The sequence below is a fragment of the Rattus norvegicus genome, chromosome 5 (assembly GCF_021556685.1).
Source record: "Rattus norvegicus strain SHRSP/BbbUtx chromosome 5, alternate assembly SHRSP_T2T, whole genome shotgun sequence".
In the NCBI taxonomy this organism is placed as follows: Eukaryota; Metazoa; Chordata; class Mammalia; order Rodentia; family Muridae; genus Rattus; species Rattus norvegicus.
In genome coordinates, this window is record NC_141538.1 from 129,063,297 (window position 1) to 129,084,938 (window position 21,642).

Consider the following 21,642-nt stretch of genomic DNA (forward strand, 5'->3'; position numbering starts at 1 on the left):
TTGTATCTGTGTGTGTGAATGTGTAGACTGGAGGTTGATGTCAGATGTCTTTCCTCATTGCTTTCCACCTTACTTACTGCTGAACCGAGAGCTGGTCATTTGACCAGTCTGACTAACCAGCTTGCTCCAGGATTTCCTGTTTCTGGCTTCTGCTCATTAGACTACGGGGAAGTTTCCATGCCCATTTGAATTTTATATGGGATCTTGGGGTCTGAATTCTGGTTCTAAAGCGTCACAACTAAGCCTGGCCTAAGACTATGGCTTTGAAAAAGTACTGTAACTTCTCTGCATGTCAATTTCCTGTTGTTGTGAGTCTGGGTTTCATGTACTTCTGACTGGCCTAGAATTTATTATGTAACTGAGGTTCTTGAACTCTTAATCCTCCTGCCTCCACCTACTGGGTGCTGGGATTACGGACCTGTACCACCATGACATGCTCTCAATTTCCATTTTCAAGACAAATCTTTCCTTTTAGTTTTAGAAATGACAGGTTTCCTCCTCTGGGTGTTGTGATGAGGTTGTATGGAAGTCCTAGGTCAAGGTACTCCAGGATAAATTATAGTAATAATTATTATTATTACTGTTATGCACTTTTATCAAAGGCTCAGTTCCCTGCAATGTCTGAGCCAATCCAGGCCATCATAGGGAGCAGACGTCTTCACCTCTAATAGCAGCTGGGTCCAAGAATGAGAATTGATTTTAGGAATGTCAGACCTGAGCTCTGACTCAATTGGTACCACTGGTTTTCAGCTGATCAGCCCACTGACTACGCTTGTCTCATGGCTGTCAGCTTGCCTACGCCCTACTTATCCCAACTTAGGACAGGAGTGGCGAGGATCCTGTTCCTTGTGCCACTAGCCTGCATACAACTGGGCACAGAATAACAACCCGGAACCATAACGCCTCTCCCATCAGACTCCTGTCAGAACCACTTGATGCCTGGCTTGTTGCCACCACAGCCAATCACCCAGAGCATATCTAAACTCATCATACTCTATGAACATTGTGCACTGGCTGGAGAAGTTCTTTATCCTTGTCCCTAGGTTGTCACCTCCCCACTCTATCTGTAGTCTAAGAAAAAAGGAATTTACATTCGATCCTAGGCAGCTCGATATATGGGCTCTTACTTAACGAAACCCTACAAAATCAATATTAGTTTCTAATCTTTGTTTTACAGAGAGGAAACTTTCTGAGGGGGCTGGAGAGATGGCTCAGTAGATAAAAACATGGACTGTGCAAGCATGAAGACCTGAGTTTGAATCCCCAGCACCCACTCAAAAAGCTGGGCACAGCTACATGTGTCTGTAACCCAGGGGGTGGGGGTAACCCGTGGAGATGGGAGCCTGTTAACCGCCAGCCCAGATGAGATGGCAAGCTTCCAGTTCAATAGAAAACAATAAGGCAATAAAGAAGGATGGCTTCCAGATGTGTACACACAGGCGTGTGCGCTGGATTGCATTCTTAGCACACACCCATACACACACCCACACCCACCCACACCCCACACACACGCACCCGAGCACAAACCCATATCCACATGCACCTGCGCGCACACACACACACACACACACACACACACACACACACACACACACAGAGAAACAAAACAAACCCAAAGGCCCTCAAGTCATAAGTCTTAGTCAGAGTTACTATTGCTATGAGGATACACCATGACCAAAAATAAGTTGAGAGAGGAAAGGGTTTATTTGGCTTACACTTCCACATTGAAGTCCATCATTGAAGGAAGCCAGGGCAGGAACCCCTGCAGGCAGAAGCCAGTGTGGAAGCTGTGGAGGCTGCTGTTTGCTTCTTATGGTTTATTCAGCTTGCTTTCTTATAGAATCCAGGACCATAGCCCAGGGGTGTATTGTCCACAGTGGGCCTGGGCCCTCTCCAGTTCCCATCAATCACTAATTAAGAAAATGCCCTACAGGCTAATATTATGAAGAGTATTTTCCCAATTGAGGTTTCTTCCTCCTGGATGATTTTAGCTTGTGTCAAGTTAACAGAAAACTATTCAGCACACTGTAACTACCTACCCACCTCAACAGGAAAACCTTCATGAAACAAAAACAAAAAGAAAGGAAGAAAGAAAGAAAGTTAAGTAATTTTCTAGAATCACATATTGAGTGACAGGGTAAGATTGTGAACCCAGATCTCTGCTGTCGAAATCCACGATATCCCTCCATGATAGCCCCTGTAAGGGGCTAAGACTCTTAATTTTGGGACCTCTGTAAACACTTCCACTAGGGCTTTAGGAAGGCCCAAGGAAGGGTTCTCTTTCTGCCTTGGCTTTGCATCTTTTCTGGGACCCTGCTCTTTTCCTCCTCTCGCACCCCTTTCATGTGCTGTTCTATTTCCATGCCTACTCTGTGAGAAGAAACTACTTTATTTACCCACGGATTCAATCACTAAGGACAGTCAGTCACCTTGGACCTCCATAGCAACAGGCCAGGCTGGTCTGAACCACAGGGATTTATTTTCTTCTAGTTCTTGAGGCTCAAGATGGTCGGCAGGTCTGGTTTGTTTTCTTTTTTAAGTTCTGGATTTAACAATTGTATTTTATATGTCTGTGAATCACTTGCATGCTTGGTGGCCAAAGAGGCCAGAAGAGAGCGTTGGATTCCCTGGGACTGGAGTTATAGACAATTGTGAGCTGCCGTGTAGGTGCTGGGAATTGAACTTGGGTCCTCTGGAAGAGCAGCCAGTGCTCTTAACCGCTGAGCCATCCCTCCAGCCTCAGGCTTGGCTTTCCCTAAGGCCTCTTTCCAAGACCGGAAGTGGTCTTATGGATGCTTTTTTCTATGGAACCCCATCTGGGAATGAGTGCTCCTGATGTCTCTTTGTGTCCAGATTTCCTTTATGTGTAAGGATCCGTAAGACTGTATTAAGTCCTTGATGAGCTCTTTAAAGGCCCAGTCTTCAGATGAAGTCACATTCTGAGATATTAGAGGTTAGGGATTCGACATGGGAACTTTGTTGGGGTTGGGGTGTCGGTTTAATTCATCCTGTAACAGCGTTCTAAGAAGTAAGCAACAGAAAATGACTTGCTTATTTCAGGAGAATAATTGTAAAAGAGCCCTTAGGATCTCACAGAATCACGGGGAAACTTGAACATAGACTGGACTGAGAAAGTTAAGGCAGGAAGAGCCCCAAGCCCCGCTGATACAGCTGCTGACACTGTGAACTTTTTGAATCATCTGTGGCCGCTGCTATGCCCACTGGGTTGTAAGAATGGATTCTCCATGTTCCTTGCTTCTCTGGGCTATAAGTTCCTAACTTCAAGTTTGGATGAACACATCTGCTTAGAGCATTCGTGCTTTCTCTGCAAGGGAAGCATTTATGTTTTCTGCTTTTACATTAGGTGTTCTTTCCCTTATGACTCATGAGGAATCTCCCAAAATAGGGAGGAGGTGGGAGGAAAGATGGCTCAGTGGTTAAGAGCCCTGGCTGCTCTTGCACAGAACCTGGGTTTGTCCCATTCCCTGAACCCATAAGGTGCTAGGTCTCTTCTGCTCTCCATGGGCAGTGCTCACCTGTGGTGCACAGACACACATGCAGGCAAGACATCCGTACATATAATCTTTTTAAAACATTTATTTTTAAAATAAAAAAAATATAGGCGGTTCAGACATGGGCCACAGAGAATTATAAGTTATACCAGATATTTATTATACTAGGAATAGTGTCCATCACAAATATGAAGACAACTAGACACAGTGTTGGCCTCCACCCGTTCCAAGTCTGGTAGGATGAGTAAGTGGGCAGCGTGAGCGGACTGTGATAATGACCCTGGCTGGGGAAAGCAGACTGGGTATGCTTACAGAGACGAGGAACTTACCAGCCTTGATGGTGATGTGTAGGGGGTATTAGGAGAAATCAGGGGATGTAGTCTAGAAAGATAATAGCTCAAACCTGAAGGAGAAAGGAGTGTTAGCTAATCAGGAACTATACTCCCAACTTTTCCATCTCAAGGACCTGCTTTCAAAACTGACGACACGAGAGCAAGAACAAGAGAAAGGGGGAGGGAGAAGGGCATGCTTTTAAGGACCTTACAGTCAGGCTGTTGAGATAATAAAGCATATAGCGGGGCTAAGAAAGGGTTCCTGGGCACAGCCAGCTGGCTACCTGGACTCAATCCAAGGTGTGAGATTGCCCTGGTCCAATGTCTGCAGACATAGAACCTTGATTTTGTGCACTGCACCTCTCAGAAAAGATCTCTGTTATATTAGTAAGCTCACTATGACTGGTACATAAACCAGAAGACTGTTTATTAATTTGCAAAACGAAAGTACTGTTTGCAAAGTCACTCTAATTTGCAAAGCAGACTGGAACATTCACCTCAGAATACCTGTACATTTTCTTCCTTCCTCAGAGCACGTGACATGTGGCATGGCAGTAGGTCTGGCATGAGAGCAAGGGGTGTGTGAGCCAATAAAAGAGAAAAGAAAAAGAAAGAAAGAAAGAAAGAAGGAAAGAAAGAAAGAAAGAGAGAAAGAAAGAAAAAGAGCAGCTAGCGAGTTTGGACTCTGCATTCTATCTCTCTCAGCCTGATTGCCAATAGAATCACCTGGGAGGGTGTTTGGTTTCTTGCCCCTGTGACTCACTCTCTGGTGTTCCAGATAAGTGGGCTTATAGATTGTAAAGCCCCAGAAAAGGAATCTCATTTTCAGAGCCACTGAGGCAGTTCTAGTGTGTAGCAATGGGTTGCTCTCTGGACCCTGCCAAATGGGACGTCTGCATTCCGCTAAGGTGTCTCGCTCCGGGACGCTGCCCGGAAAGATGCCTTAGTGGCTTCCTTTTCAGGGAGGGCTGGATGGTTGGAGATCTATTTCCACACATGATCCGCAGTGTGCAACGCTCACTTAGACTGCGACTAGCAGCCCCAGACCATCTTGACTGGAGTCTGAGTGTCCCAGATTTCGTGGACATCATTTCATAGATGGACTTTCACTTTCCTACACATGATTAATTTCATCTATGGAGAGATTTTTATTTCAGGGACATTTTCAGGTCTTCAAAAAACAACCCCCCTTCCCGTTTTCTATAGAATTTTCCAGAGAATAAGCCAAAGTTGATGGCCTTCAGATAGGGTTTAGTGGTTCAATGGGAAGAATCAGCGAGGTCTAAGTCCATATTTTTTTTTTAAGATGAGGTCTCGGGGTTGGGGATTTAGCTCAGTGGTAGATCGCTTGCCTAGGAAGCGCAAGGCCCTGGGTTCGGTCCCCAGCCCCGAAAAAAAAAGAACCAAAAAAAAAAAAAAAAGAATTAAAACAGATGATGAAGACCGGATTGGGAACTCTAGAACCCCAGTATGAGGAAGGTAGAGGCAAGAGCTGCACAGCGTGACCCTGCCTCAAAAAATCAGAACGGAATCAAACCCAACAGGACAAACTGCTGGGAATCCGCTGGAGCTGTTGCTTTTTAAACTACACAGCTCCGTGTCAGACAATAGTGACTGACTGCTGTCCATCATGCTAAGGTGACTCACTCACCTTCTCCTACCGTCCTTCTCCCACCTCCTAACGCCTGTTACTCGTTACTCGAGTTTTAAAAACTCTGCCAAAGATTCACGGTAATTATGTTTTGTTTTGCAATTAAAATCCTGTTAGTCATTAAGGTTTAGTTTTACACTTAAATAGATTCAGGACTGTCATAATATGATGAGGGAGGAGTGGGGACGGAGTGGGGAAAGGGGGATTCCTTAGAGCTTTGACATATGAACATTCTCTCACTCTTTTCTTTTCTTTTCTTTTCTCTTCTTTTCTTTTCTTGTCTTGTCTTTTTCCTTTCCTTTCCTTTTCTTCATCTTTCATTCTTTTAAGTCTCTCCCTCTCATACCCTGCCCTGTGGGTGTAGAAGCATATATATATGTAGATCAAAAGATAACTTGCAGAAATTAATTCTCTCTTCCATCATGTGGGTTCCAGGGATCGAACTCAGGACATCCGGTTTGGCAGCAAAGCATTTTTACCCACTGATCCAGATCAAACAGTCCCAGGAGTTTGGTTGCACAAATGTCTTTCTGTAGATACAAGCGGGTGCTGCTGGAGGTGTGTGCATGCCAGCGGAGGCCAGGAGTTGCCATTTTCTACCTTATTAACCTTTTCTGAGGTAGGGTCTCTCACAGAACTGGAACTCGCTGATTGGTTAGACTGGCTGTCAGGCAAGCTCCCAAGGTCCTCCCGTCCCTGTCTCTCCAGTGGTGCTGTTATCACAGGAACACAATGTTACTATCCGCTTGGTGCTGCAAACTAAAATTTCATAATTTAATTTAATTTCATTTCATTTCATTTTAAAACTAAAAAGGAGAGAACCAACTCCACAAAGTTGCCCTCTGACCCCACACACATGCCATGGCGTATGCATGTCCCTGCCCAATTAGAAATTTTTAAAGCTTGTAGAGCCTGAAGTATAGCTCAAGATAGAAAGAAGCCTTGCCTAATAGATGGGAGACTCTGTCCCAAGCAGCGCCACCACCATCAACAATAACAAAAGGTAAAATTTACAAAATAGCGTATGGAGACTGCAGCTATGCTTCAAGTTATTGGGAGAGAATAGACTAAAATAACCACCCTAAAGTCTAGGGTTATTTTCTTTCCTTCCTTGTTAGAAAGGTGACTCTAGGATAGTGATGTTTTGGTATGTTTGTGTGGTCGAGGACTGGGTCGGTTAGTTTTTGGTCCATTTGATGTACCTAGAGTCATCTGAGAGGAGGGAATCTCAGTTGAGAAAATGCCCTCAGCAGATTAGTTGATACGCAAGCCTTTGGGGTGTTTTAGGATTATTAATTGACGTGAAAGGCCCCAGTCCACTGTGGGTGGTGTCATCCCTAGGTAGGTGGTCCTGGAGTGTATAAGAAAGCAACTGGACGAGTCAGGAGGAGCAAGGCAGTGAGCGTCACTTCTCCGTAGCTTCTGTTCCTGCCTCAGCTTCCAGCTCTGAGTTCCTGCCCTGCCTTCCCTCAGTGATGGACTGACTGTCCCCTGAGAGTGGTAAAATGAAATGAACCCTTTCATCCCCGTTGCTTTTGGACATGGTTTATCACAGCAACAGGAAGCAAACTAACACAAAGACACTGCTGTTATCCCATAGACAGAACAAAACCTTCCAAGTTAGAGCGGCTTCATCATTAGTGATGGATGCTCAGACATGAGATGTGACATGCTCAAGGTCACGCAGGGAGTTAGAGGCACAGCAAGGAAGGGAATTCAGATGTTGTCATTTCCATTCTACAGCCAGGATAAGGAGACTGAAAACACAGCTGTAAGATAAGGCGAAGTCCATTGGCACTGCCTGCCGCTGTGCCTTCTACACTTTCAGTGAGAGCCTGTGAGCATTTCAAGTCGGAGCGGAGGGAGAGGACAAGTGAACGGATGCTCTCCTCTCTCATCGAGTCCTGCCTATCCCCAAACTGGCAATTCAGCTTCTGCGTTCTCTAGGGAAGACCCCCCATACTTTACTTCATTTATTAATACTGTGTATGTGTGTAGCTGCATGTGGATGGGCGTGGAGTCGCTTCTCGACTTCCACCATAGTGTGGCTCCTGGGGAGTTTGTTTAGGCCATCGGGCTTCACAATTGCCTTTACCTGCTGAGCCATCTCACCAGCTCTTACGAAGCCTTGATGTCAGAATTTTAGGTGATGCTACATTCCTCTCCATCCGTCCGCCCACCCACCATTCAACATCTAATGGGCATCTTCTTTGTGAAAGACTGTTTATATATATCACGTGTCCATTTTCATGGAGCTCCAGTGTGGGAACAAAGGCAACCAATAAGATCTTTAAAAATAAATCTGGACTTCCCTTTCTCTTCTTCTCTTCTCCCCTCCACACTCACTTCTTAAGACAGAGTCTCACTGTATCGCCCTGGCACGTCTGGAACTCACAGTGGTTGGCCTGCTTCAGCCTCCAGAGTGTCATGTTTAGAGGGTGTGCCAATATGCCCAGATGATCTTTCTATTTCGAAGCTTTTTGCATTTGCATTCCTTAACTCTGAGGTTGGTTAATTTTTAGTTAGAATGAGGTGTTAAATTCTTGCATATATGACAAAATGGCAGAGTATAAGACAGTTACAGTAGAGCACTACGACTTATTGCACCTAAAATTCTACATTATATCCTAGAGTTGTTGTTTTAACCAAATTATTTCTTGAATAATATCTAAATACAGCCAAATCAGGGCTGGCAAGTTGGTTCAACAGGTATGGGCACTTGCCACCGAGCTTGATGACCTGAGTTCAATCCCAGGGACCTAAATGGGTGGAAGAAAAAACCGACTCCAGCAAACTGTCCCCGATCTCCATTCAAACACTCTAGCATGTATTCACACGTGCGCACACACATACACACACACACAAATTAATAAATGTAATAATTATTATAGTCAGACAATTCAGACTCGATCTTAAAGGCAGCTCTCTCTTTTTTGTAAAATGGTGAATGAAACTGGAGATTACAAAATACAATGAGGGGCTGGGGATTTAGCTCAGTGGTAGAGCGCTTGCCTAGGAAGCGCAAGGCCCTGGGTTCGGTCCCCAGCTCCGGAAAAAAAAGAACCAAAAAAAAAAAAAAATACAATGAGAGAGAGAGAGAGAGAGAGAGAGAGAGAGAGAGAGAGATTACAAAACAGTCCCAAAGGCAATTCCAAAGGATGATTATCACCACACAGATTAGAGATGAAACCTAAAACTGGAGTAAGAAAATGAGACAATAGCTCACCACGCTCATTCAGCCATACAACATGAAGTTTCATCCCTAAAGAATTGCATAGGGCGGTTGGCTAGGCAACAAAACCCTCGTACTGTGTTCCTTAAAAGACAGAGCACTCATGTGCCTGCAGAGCTATAATGCCCCAGGGTGAGAAGTGGGTCATCAACTGTCCCTTTTCTTTAGGGCACTGCCTACTTCACATAATTACTACAAATGACTAACAGGAATACTTGGCAGTGTTTAGAAATAATACAGACGATGAGTCACCAAAAAAGGCTACAAAATGAACAGACCAGAATTCTGTATCAACATGGTCAAATCTCCAGAGCAAACGCCGGGAGCTGGTGAGATGGTTCAGTGGGTGAAAGCACTTGCCGCACAAGCCTGAAGACCCAAGTGAGACCCTGAAACCCACATCGAAGAGCTGGATGTGGTGGCATGAATTTGTATCTTAGCATTCCTACAGTGAAACAGAAGGCAGAGACAGGAGAGTCACCAGAAGCTTGTGGGTCAGCAGGCTTGGAGTATAGCTTAAACAACAGAAAGATGGCCTTAGCAAGGTAGAGGAAGAGGAAGAGAACTGACTCCCCAAAATTTGTCCTGTGATTATACACTCACTGTGGTGCAAGTGCAGCCACTACAGGCATACGTCATTAATGCATGCACACACATTGTTTATTCATACATATACACCATCCACATAGACAATGCACACACACACACACATACACACTGTGCACACACATAAATATACCATGCTCAGACACACACCACACATGCACACACACACCGTGCACATAGACAGTGCACACACACCATGCACACACACTTTGTGCACTCACACGCATAGTGAATACACCCACATAGGTCATGTACACACACATCATGCACACACGCTGTGCATGTGTATACCATGCATATACACACATACACCATGCACACAGACAGATACACACACCATGCATGCACATAGGTATACATCACACAATACACATACTACTCATACAAAACCATCCACACAGGTGGATATCAGAGAACATCTTTCAGGAATCAGTTCTCGCCCTCTACCATGTGGGAACCAGGATTATGCTCAAGTTTTCTGACTTGCAGCAAGTGCCTTAGACAGCCGAGCCATCTTGTTGACACTGACTTTCGTTCATAATGGCTCATGAGAAATGCCACTAATACTAAGTCACTAAGTGGTGATTCTTGAGTTTGAAATAAGTAGCACCAAGAGTGGTCTGCCAAAAGCTGGTCCACTAAATCCTACTTGAAACGAAGCCCTGATTCATTTATTCAGAACTTATTAATATAATGTTAATCGAGTGTCTGTAATGCACTATAGTTCAAATGCTGGATCATGGAACCCTGTGATTTAATTAAGAAAAGAAAACCAAATATTTAGAGGTGTGATGAATGACACAGTGAAGACATGTGGGCAAGCCTGGGCTACAGCAGGTAAAAACACTAGCTGCTCTTCAGGAGGACCCAAGTCGGCCTCAGAGCATCCACATCACAAGATCTCACTCCGAGTTTAACCACAGATCCAAACCTGATCTCTGGCCTCCAGTGTCATCTGCACATATGCGGCACTCACTCACGCAGACATAGACAGGCACAGAGACCCACAGATGTAAATAAAAATAAATATTAAAGAACACATTAATCTTAAAAAAGTCCAGGGTAGTATAGAACCATGTAATTGGAAGATATAAACTGACTTCAGGTCAAATGAAATTTCCTTGGAAGTGTTTAAGCTGAAATGTGGAGACTAAGTCGGAGTTATTGAGTGAGCAGCAGGAAAAGGAGTAGGAAGGAGGAGATGGGGGTGGGGACATTGGTACATGCGGTGACCCAAAGGCTCTAGGGAGCCAAATTTTGTGTACAGAACTGAAATGTACTTACTATTGGTTGGAGTGTGGGCTATGAGAGAGCTGAGAGAGTGCTGTAAGTCGGCTCCTTTAAGCCTTCATGGTATACATACTACGGGATTCTAAGATCTTTTCTGGGCCTGACTGTGCTTAGGGAACAAGGTCAGCACAGGGCCAAAGCAAACCATGAAGTTCTGTAAAGCAAAGCCTTGCATAACTCACAATTAAGACGTGTGAAGACATTTTGGAAATGGCAGTGGGGCCTAATCAATAGGATACCACAAGGAGGGGAGGAAGAGAGAGGGGAGTAGGAGGCAGGAGAGAGAAGAGAGAGGACCGAAGTGCCTATGAAGAAAGGGCAGAGGACAACTTTGGGGGTTCAGATTTTTCCTTCTAGGGACTGAACCCAGGTCAGTCGTTTTTTACAGCAAGTGTTATTTACTTTTTTATTTTGGCCATTTTGTTGTCGTTTGTTTATTTTTTCACGACAAGGCTTCTCTGTGTAGCACTGGCTGGCCTGGAACCCTCTCTGTGGACCAGGAAGGCCTCGAACTCAAAGAGATCTGTCTGCCCCTGGCTTCATAGTGCTGGGGTTATTCCTGGCTTTTTGAGAGAGGGTCTCATATAGGCCCGGCTGGCCTTGCATTTCTTCATCCTTCTGCCTTCACTGTCTGAGAGCTGGAATTACAGGTATGTACCACCATGTACAGTGCAACATTCCTCTTCTTGTACCCCCCTGGACTTCTTTTCCTCACTAGAAGCTTGCTTGCTTGCTTCTCTGCCTGCCTGCCTGCCTTCTTTCTTTCTTTCTTTCTTTCTTTCTTTCTTTCTTTCTTTCTTTCTTTCTTTCTTTCTTTTTTATTTTTTGAGACAGGCTTTGTCTGAACTGGCTGTCCTGAAACTCACTCTGTAGACCAGGCTGGCCTTGAACTCACAGAGATCCACTTTCCTCTGCCACCTGAGTGCTAGTATTAAAGGCTGTGCTACCACCACCAGGCCCCTCCTAGATTTCTTTTTCTTTCTTTTTTTTTTTTTTTCTCTTTTCTTTTTTTCGGAGCTGGGGACTGAACCCAGGGCCTTGCGCTTGCTAGGCAAGCACTCTACCACTGAGCTAAATCCCCAACCCCCCGCTCCTAGATTTCTTAAGTGTAGTGACTGCGTCTGGCTCATTCTTCAACGTGCATCACCAATCACCTATTATGTGCAAGGCATCAGAGTAGGTGCTGCAGGCTTAGTGTTAACTGGGAGAGAAATGTTCTTTTTGTGTGTGTCAAGGGAGACTGAGTCTCTCTATGTATCCTTGGCTAGACTTCAATTCACTCTGTAGACCAGGTTGGCCTCAAACTCACAGAGATCCATTTGTCTGCCTGCTGAGTGCTGGGATCAAAGACCTGCACGGCCATACTATGTCTGAGACAATTCTTGCTTTCATGGAGTTTGTAGTCTAGTGCAAAAGACAGATGAGTAAATAGGAAAGAGGACCAAGTAGGATCAGGAAGGTGACACAGGGACCTTGGGAAAGGAAATGAAAGGCTTCCAGAAGGATGAGGGTTTAGCTGATGATTGAAGGAAAGCCACAACTTGGCATGCAATGTGGCTACCATGGGTCTTTGTGGGAGGGGAGAGAGTGGGGAAGGGGAAGGGGAGGGGAGAAGGAGCAGAGGGAGGGGAAAGGGGAAGGAAGAGAGGGAGAGGGAGAGGGAGAGGGGGAGGGGGAGGGGGAGGGAGAGGGAGAGGGAGAGGGAGAGGGAATAGAAGAAGCCAGAGAGCAAAAACACAGGGGATGGGGTGTGTGGGATGGAGAGTAACAGGGACAGCAATTAGAAAGAGGTGTTTACTGTGCTGATTACACATAGAAACCCTTATGTAGGAGTCATGGAAGGAAGGAAAGAAGGAAGAGAAAGAATAAGGAGGTGAAGAAGAGTAGAGGGAGGGGAGGGAGGGGAGGAAGGAAGAAACAAGACTAGAAGCAAGTTCATTTCCTGCCTTTAACAGTAGGCCTGGGCCCAGTGTTGGCTCAGTGCATAAAAGTACCTGCTACCACACTAATGACCTAAGTTCAATCCCCAGGACCCACAGGGTGAAAGGAGAAAATCAATTCAGGAAATTTGTCCTCTGTCCTCTGTATGCGCCGTGGTCCATACTCAGCCCATGCACACAAATAAATAAAATATAACAAAAATAATGTTTGAGAAGAGTAGAAGGAAGGAAAGGGATAAGAATGGAAGGAAGAACTGGGCCTGATGGCTCACGCCTTTAATCCCAGAATGTGGGAGGCAGGGGCAGGTTGGCTCTCTTGAGTTCAAAGCCAGCCTGGTCTACATAGTGTGTTCCAGGACAGCCAGAGCTACACAATTTGACATTGTAATACTTTTGGGAAGGGGGCTGCAGAGATGGCTTAGTGGTCAAGATCGTAGTCCTCTTCCAGAGGACCCAGTTTTGTTTTAAGTGCCTGCATTGCTTGGTTCACAACTACCTGGAACACTGGCTCCAATGAAACCCGTGATATTTTATGGCCTTCTTGGGCACTTGCACACAATGGCGTACTTCACATAGAAATATACACATAAACAAAAATAAAATTCCTTTGGGCTCGATCCCTTGTTCACCGGAGGTATTGTCGTAGTAAGTGGCTTCCTGGCTACGGAACCTGGACTCTGGCACCAGCCACTTAGGTTGAATTCTGACTTTGGCCAGTTAGTTGAGTGACATGATCTCACTGTGTAGAAATGACAGGAACCCACAGGATTACAATGAGGATTAAACAAAGCTAATATTTGTAAAGCACTTGAAACAATGCCTAGAACTCGGCGGTTTTGAGTGTTTGCTTTACCATTCCTCCATTTATGAGCGTATTTGTCGAGGGCCAAGTGTTGTAATAGATGCTGTGAGAATGAGACCTGAGTCAGGCCGTGGTGGCCTAGGCCTTCAATCCAGTATTCAGGAGGCAGAAGCAGGTGGAACTCGGAGTTTGAGGCCAGCCTGGTCTACTGAGGGAGTTTCAGGACAGCCAGGGCTACACAGAGAAACCCCTGTCTCAATGAAAACAAAGCAAAAAGAAAAGAAAAAAGATCTGGCTTTAGTCATGGATGAGGATCACCAAGTGATGGAGGCGTGTAAATAAGAAACGATAACACACTGCAATCAAGTGAGGTGATAGCTGGTAAGTTCTGCAGAATCCAGCCAGAGTGGTGACTCATTCTCTCTGAAGAGGCAAAGGGAGGTTTCGGAGGCGTAGAGGCATTTGAGTATGTATTGACGCACTTTGAACAGTTTCGAAGAAGGGAAAAAAAACCCTAAAACACAAATGGGAGGGCTTATCGGGACAGGGAAGCACCCTGTCTGTTGCTCAGGCTTAGTAAGAGACAAAGACTAAAGTGTGTTGATAGAAGTCACATACTTTGGTGTGTGCTGCTAGTCACAAGTACCCAGGTGTTTGAAGTGGGTGTTTTGTTTGAACTCACAAGTTGAAGGCCGTCCTGGACGATGTAGGGATACAGCAAGATCCTGTAGATTACTGAAGGAAAATAAGAAAAAAAAACGTCAGCGTGCTTTTGAGTACCTCTTATATCCCGGGTCTTTCCTTCTTTCCTTCCTTTCTTTCTTCGACAGTTTTATTCTGTAGCCTTGACTAGCCTAGAATTCAACTATGTAGATTTGTAGACAGTGCTAGCCTCAAAGACGTCCTGTTGCCTCTGCCTCCTGAGTGCTAGGAGTAAAGGTTTGCACCTGTAACAGGTGCTTGTTATTCCTTTTAGTCTCTTCGTGTGACTCTGTATTAGTGTGTGCACAGGAGTATGAAGGCCAGAGGTTAACCTTGGGTGGCGTTCCTTAGGAGCTAGCCACCTTGTCTTTTTTGGTTGATCTGAAACTCGATGACTAGGTGAGGCTGGCTCGCCTGCAAACCTCAAGGATCTGCCTCTTTCAGTGTCCTCACCCTCACCAGTGCTTTCATTCAGTATCCATGCCTGGCTTTTTCAAATAGGTTGCGGTAATCAAATTTGATCCTCATGCTGTACAGTGAGCAGTTTACTGAGTCTCCTTAGCTCTATTTTTCCCCCACCCCACTTTGGTTTTCCAGGATAGGGTTTCTCTGTATAACAGCTTTATAGATCAGGATGGCTTTGAACTCACTGCCTGCCTCTGCTTCAGAGTGCTGGGATTAAAGGTGTACACTACCATGTCTGGCTCCCTTTACTCTCTGTAAGTATTTGGGAGGTAGTTATCTATCTATCTATCTATCTATCTATCTATCTATCTATCTATCTATCTATTTATTTATTTTATTTAATTTGTCCATTTGAGACAGGGTCTTTCTCTGTAGTCCTGGCTGTCTTGGATATGTAGATCAGGCTGTTCTGAAACTCACTGCCTGACTATGTCTTCCAAGTGTTGGGATTGAAGGCATGTGTCACTACACCCAGCTTCTGGATCTTTTTTTTTTTTTTTTAAATGTTGAACTGAGCACATTTTATAAGCTAGGCAAGAGCTCTACACCTTAACTTTTTGTCCTTGTTTTCTTCTTTGCTACATTTTGTCATTACAGTTACTCAATACACTCAATACACCATAGTACTTATAATTATGGGCACCTTATAGACATTAACCCATGTACTCCTTATGACGACTGTGTGAAATAGGTACTGTTCCTATGTCCATTTTACAGATATCTTGTTCAATGCTTTTCTAAAAATAATTATTAATTAATTATTTTATGTATATAAGTACACTGTAGCTGTCTTCAGACCAGAAGAGGGCATCAGATCCCTTTACAGATGGTTGTAAGCCACCATGTAGTTGCTGGGAATTGAACTCAGGACCTCTGGAAGAGCAGTCAGTGTCTTTTTTTTTTTTTTTTTCCCTCGGAGCTGGGGACCGAACCCAGGGCTTTGCGGTTGCTAGGCAAGCGCTCTACCACTGAGCTAAATCCCCAACCCCAGTCAGTGTCTTAATAGCTAAGTCATCTCTCCAGTTCTGTTCAATGCTTTATGGCTGTGAAGAGACACCATGACCACAACAACTCTTATACAGGACAATATTTACCTGGGGCTGGCTTACAGTTTTGGAAGTTTAGCTCTTTTTTGACATGACAGGAAATGTAGCAGCACACAGACATATATGAGGCTGAAGAGGTAGCTGAGAGTTCTACAACTAGATCTGCAGGCAGCAGGAAGAAAGAGATGGGGAAGAAGGGGAGACGGGGAGAGGGGGGGAGGGGGAGAGGGGGAGAGGGAGAGGGAGAGGGAGAATGAGTGCCAGCACCACCAGGCCTGGCTTGGGTTTCTGAAACCCCAAAGCCCATTCCCAGTGATACACTTCCTCCAGCAAGGCCACAGCTCCTAATCCCTGTCAAGTACCACTACTTCTAATGACAAAGCATTCACGTATGGGGGCCAACGGGAGCTATTCCTAATGAACCACCACGGATGAAGAAATTGAAGTAAAAACAGTAAGAGGTTCATTCAAAGTCATACAGCTGGAAACAGCAGCAGCAGGCTTCAAGCCTACAGTTTACATTCCGGACTTGTGCTCTCCAGCACTGTGGTTTTTCTGTGCCTCCCACCTCACACTGCCACCTCTATTAGTTGTCATTAATGATCTGGAGTGGGCCTGGAAACTAGATATGCCAGCTTGGGTACAAAATCAGATGAAAGTCACTTCTAGGGGAAGAGTGCATGGATTCTACAACCTGTGCAGATTGCAGAAGACATTCTAACAAGTTACTTCTTCCTCTCTCTGACTCTGTCAGCTTCTCTGGTCATCAAGGGATTGGGGATAGCACCAACATTTGTTGTACTATACAAGATATCTCAGGATGTTTGTGTTAATGTGTGTGTGTGTGTGTGTTAATGTGTGTGTGTGTATGTGTGTGTGTGTGTGTGTGTGTGTGTGTGTGTGTGTGTCCATCTTTAAATTTGGATCCCCCAACCATTAGTTTGCTCTTTGGAAGCAAAAGTTTAAAATATGTCTTTCACTCTAGGAAAGGACAAATGTGGGCATAAATGTATGACAAAAAGAATAAGATTTATCTAGAGCTAGGCAGCACCACATTGATTCACAAAGAGAAATGTCATTTCAAGAGGCAATAAAGAATTAAAAAGGAAGCTGGGTGGTGGTGGCACACACGTCTTTAATCCCAGCACTCAGGAGGCAGAGGCAGGTGGATCTCTGAGTTGGAAGACAGCCTGGTCTACAGAGTGAGTTCCAGCACAGCCAGGGCTCACAGAAAAATCCTGTCTCAAAAAACCAAAAGAGAAAACAATAAGGAGGAGGAGGAGGAAGAGGAGGAGGGAGAAGAGGAGAAGGAGGAGGAAGAAGAGGAGGGAAGGGGGAATTTTGCAATTTTACCAGAGAAAGCATTCATATTAAGAGATCTGATTAAGATTACATGATATAAGTAAGCATTAAGTAAATATAACTTTAGATATGTGTGTATATACATATCTATCTGCCTACCTACCTATCTATAGCCCAGGGTCCACCCTGATACAAGGAGAATAACAGAAGTTGGGCAGCATAAGATGGGAAGTCTAGATAGACTGAAACATTCCCAGTGGTAAGAGCTTTCTCTAATTTCTTTATTTTAAAATTTTATTTATTTCTACTTTACATACATTGGTGTTTTGCTTGTTTGTATGTCTGTGCGATGGTGTCTGATCCCCAGGAAATAGAGTTGTAGACAGTTGTGAGCTGTCATGTAGGTGCGGGAATTGAACCTGGGTTTTTGGAAGAGCAGCCAGGGCTTTTAATCACCCAGCCATCTCTCCATTCCCTCTAATTTTTTTTAAAGTATGGGAAGTTTAATGCAAACCAAGCACATCACAATTGGAGATTGTTGCTCTGATTTATGGATTAATTAGTGAGTAGCATGCTAGGATCAATCTGGTTCAGTAAATTGTTTTTGTGAGTGTCACAAAGTCTCCAGTTAAGAATCTCTCTATGTTCTGCCTCTTATTGTTGGCTCTCTTCCTTTCCCTCCCTGCTTCTCCACATGGTTCAGGGTCATGACCACTCTGGACTCTCCCAGATGTGTCTGCCTCTGGCTATGCTCTCTCATGTATCTATAACCTTTCTCCTCTACCATAGAAACAAAGATTCACTCAGTGTATGTTTTTAATATATGTGCTGTTTAATATACATTGTTAGCATATATAGCAGTTGAAGCCAACACTGCATATGATTTTTAGACAGTGATTTGGATGTCAATATCCCAGACTTAGAGAGAATAAGATGGGGTATAACGGAGTAGGGGAGCCCTCTCTTTGGATTGAGAACAATATATAGAGCACAGACTTCCAAGCAACTCAGTGTTCAGGTTTCTTCCTGTAAATCTGCTTAGGAGTTGGATTCTGGATAGGTGGAATTTATAGCAACATTATGTCCTAGATTTTTGAGGACAGCCCCAGACTTCAAATATTTTATCCTGTTGTAACAACAGTAGGCTTAAAGTTGTGTTCTCTTGTCCTCTTCTTGGCATGTATGGTAATAAATACTCAGAGGATGCCTCAGATGAGTTTAGAGAGATAACAATACTCTACTGAGAGCATTCATTGCTGGCAGGATGCAAAATGGCTGTCTGAGGTGAGAGGCAGGCAAAGAGAACCCCCTGTAAAATTGTGGTTGGTGTGTGTGTCATTTGTTTACAACATCATTCTAATAAGAGCCAGAAGTTTAGGGATAAACAGGAGAAAGGATGAGCCTGAGGACAAGGAAAGGACTGAGTGAGGTAGGGCTGGAGGGTGAGGGTCAGGGAGGAAGGACAGAGAAGCCTGGAATGAAAAAAGGAGCCAAGATACACAACAGAGGCAGGCAGGCAGGCACACTCAGCGAGAGGAGAAGGGAGGAGGAAAAGAGGGCAGGGAGAATCAGAGCAGGAGAGAGTGAGGCAGTTAGGACAGACAAATAGGCAACCATGCATGGACGAGACACAGAAAGAAGCTCAAGGTTTAGCTGTGGGCATCTGGAGCACCCTGGGGGGCAGGGTGAAGACTGTGGGAAGGATTATGAAACCACTCCAACGAGAGCTGCAAGCCCCATCTACTATAACAGTCACCCCTTCAGAAACCCCCCAAGAGAGCTGCTTGTAGATCTGGCATGTGCTGAAGGGGAGAATCTCTGCTTCAAAGTACCTTTTGCTGAATCTTCCTATGAAGGAAGGGCCCGGAGAGTGTCCTTTAATTTCTCTTTATGAAGACAAAATTCCAGGCCAGGCAGTGGTGGCACACACCTATAATCTCAGCACTCTGGCGGCAGAGGCAGGTGGATCTCAGAGGTCAGTCTGATTTATAGAGAGAGTTCCAGGATAGCCAGGGTTACACAGAGAAAGCCTTTCTTGAAAACAAACAAACAACCCCCCCAAACTCCAAAAATCATAATTCATGATCCAATCATTTACCAAAAGGCCTTACCTGTAATACTATCTCGTTGTGTATTAAGTTCTAACATGGGAATTTTGCTGGGACACAAGCATTCCAGCGTGGCACATTTTAACACACCCCTCCTTTATTCTCTTGCTCTTTGCTTTCTTTACACATGTTTGGCTTGGTTTTAGTGAGACAAGGGTCTTGCTATGTAGTCCACGATGGTCTGGAACTCATGATTGAGCCCAGACTGGTCTGGAACTTGTGGTCATCTGCCCTCCACTTTCACTTGTTTTCTTGTTTTTGACACATTTGTGACTTGGCTTTTCGTGGATCCTGCCTTGTTTTTTGCCAAAACATACTTAGTGGTTCTGACTCTACAGCTCTGACTTAGCTCATGTTGCTCTCCTAACATCATAGTCTGCCTGCCTCAGCTTGAAGAAAATATAAAACTGACTCAAAATCAAACATACTAAAATAGTAATAGGACTGTGATTGGATCATTGTTACTTTAATGCCAATTTTTTTCAAAAGGTTAAAAAATATGATATGGTTATATTACACATATAAATAAAAACTATTTAAGTTTGACTTAAGATCACTCATCAAGTCTTTTCATAGGCAACAACTGAATTACCTTTCCCTTCATTATTTTCAAGAAAGGATATAAAGTTAGTATCCCTTTGGTTAAGCAGCTGCTGCTGAGATCCTATCTGGACCAGAGAAACCTATTCTCCATTTTCTCCCTCCAAGCTGACTTTGCAATGTCCTCTGGACTTTACTTTCCAAAGCAGAAATGTGAGCACGTACTTCTCCTACGTAAACTTTGAATGCGTCTTAACATTACCTGCAGGATGAAGTCCAGTCTTTCTTTTCTTCTTCTTCTTCTTCTTCTTCTTCTTCTTCTTCTTCTTCTTCTTCTTCTTCTTCTTCTTCTTCTTCTTCTTCTTCTTCTTCTTCTTCTTCTTCCTCCTCCTCCTCCTCCTCCTCCTCCTCCTCCTCCTCCTCCTCCTCCTCCTCCTCCTCCTCCTCCTCCTCCTCCTCCTCCTCCTCCTCCTCCTCCTCTCCTCTTCTTCTTCTTCTTCTTCTTCTTCTTCTTCTTCTTCTTCTTCTTCTTCTTCTTCTTCTTCTTCTTCTTCTTCTTCAATATATGTCTTTTATTGTCCCCAAAGAGCCCATGTTGTACTTGTAATCAGGATCTTGTTTCTGGAACTGGGTATCTTTGGTCTACCCATCAGCCTGCTGCACTGTTCCCTTCTTAGACACATGGATAACATCAAAAAACTTTCTGATATCCTTGTTTTTAACTGTTGTGGCTTGCTGAATCGGAGCCCTTGAGTTTGAAACAAGTTCAATATCATTTACTTCAAGGATTAATTCATCTCTCTGGCTTGAGAGACAGAACAAGCAACGCCTATTCTCACCTGACCCCTGCGGATGAAGTTTTCACTCAAGAAATTTTGGATTTCAACCAAAGACCCATTCTCCCAAATAATGATGTTGATGGGGGAAGGGAGCATTCACAGACCTCATCTTGTAACTGAAGCCCAGCGTAACTCCCTTGATCATGTTCTGAACATGACTGCAGATGATTCTGACAGTGGCCAGTTCCTTTCTGTCACCCCACCATTTGTCAACACGGAGCCTCTTTTTTTTCTTTCCAAGGAGACTCAGCTGTACACTGATGTGATTAAAGTCCCTTCTCGGAGTTTCCCTGGTGTCCTTCACAAGGACTGCGTGCCCCTTCTGAGTGATGTCGACATTTTCTGGAATGTCAACAGTCTGACTGCTGAGAATGGTCTTCATTCGCACAGTAGATGGGCAAAGAGCGAAGTCTAGTCTTTTTCATATGGCTCTTTGCAACTCTACCTTTCTAACTTCATTTAGCAATTTACTGTGTTAGCCACCATTTTCATTGCTGCGACAAAATACCTGACAAAAGTGACTTAAGATAGGATTTATCCCAGCTCACAGCTTGATATATTATATCTTATAGCAGGGGGGCATGCTGGTAGGAGTGTGTGGTGGTCAGTCAGGAAGCAGAAACACAGCAATGCTGGTGCTCATGTTTTCTCCTTTATATTCAGTCTGGACCTTAGACTCTACAGTCCTGCTGCCCCATAGCCAAGTGGGCCTTTCCACCTCCACTTCGTATCTTTGGAAAACCCTCAATATCATAGAAGTTCGTTCCCATAAGATTCTAAATCCCATCAAGTCAATGATCAAGATTTGATCATCACATCTGCTAACCTTTTCTTTCGTCTTTGCTCCATGTTAAGTCAGACTACTTGTCATTGTAGAATCACAGAATAAGGGTACAAGACTTAAGTGCACAGCTCAGTGAATGCTTGCATTTACATTTGTGTACAACCGTGGGACCACGACTAGTGGTCTTACTTTTTTTTTTTTCTTTTCTACTAGCCAGAACAATGAAATACTATCTCATTGTAGCTCTCTCTGGCATTTCTCTGACCATTTGCTTTTCAGTGTCTTTTCCTGTGCGTACAGGCATTTGGATCTTCTCTGGAGAAGCTGTTCCAATCCTGTGTGTGCTCTGAGTCAGGTTGCTTCCCGGCTCTTGAGTTTAGGAGCCTTCTGTATATTGCACTTATCAGTTCCTCTCCACATACGGAATTTGTAAATATTTTCTTTCTTTCCCAGTGTTATCTTTGTACCCCATCAAGAGTGTCTTTGCAAAA

General features: G+C 44.3%; 1 protein-coding gene and 1 long non-coding RNA gene across 7 annotated transcripts in view; one reads left to right on the forward strand and one right to left on the reverse strand.

Annotated features, from left to right (window-relative positions):
- Nucleotides 1–21,642, forward strand: part of Tut4 (terminal uridylyl transferase 4) — a 180,483-nt gene that overhangs the window by 47,582 nt on the left and 111,259 nt on the right. For 3 of the 5 annotated variants that reach the window (XM_087549187.1, XM_087549190.1, XM_087549194.1), the window contains exon 1: nucleotides 13,456–13,746. The exons of 1 other annotated variant lie outside the window; for it this stretch is intronic. The gene's annotated coding sequence lies outside the window, so the exon portion shown is untranslated. Of the gene's footprint in view, nucleotides 1–13,451; nucleotides 13,747–21,642 lie in introns of those variants that run through there. One more of the 5 variants, XM_087549184.1, reaches the window with a different exon arrangement.
- Nucleotides 5,594–20,549, reverse strand: LOC148005971 (uncharacterized). Of its 2 annotated transcripts, none has more exons than XR_015621046.1 (3): nucleotides 19,791–20,549; nucleotides 13,984–14,100; nucleotides 5,594–6,208 (listed from the first exon to the last, which is right to left on the reverse strand). It is a non-coding gene; the product is annotated as an uncharacterized LOC148005971 (long non-coding RNA). The 2 variants fall into 2 exon arrangements; XR_015621047.1 differs by having other exon boundaries at nucleotides 14,048–14,100; nucleotides 19,791–20,545.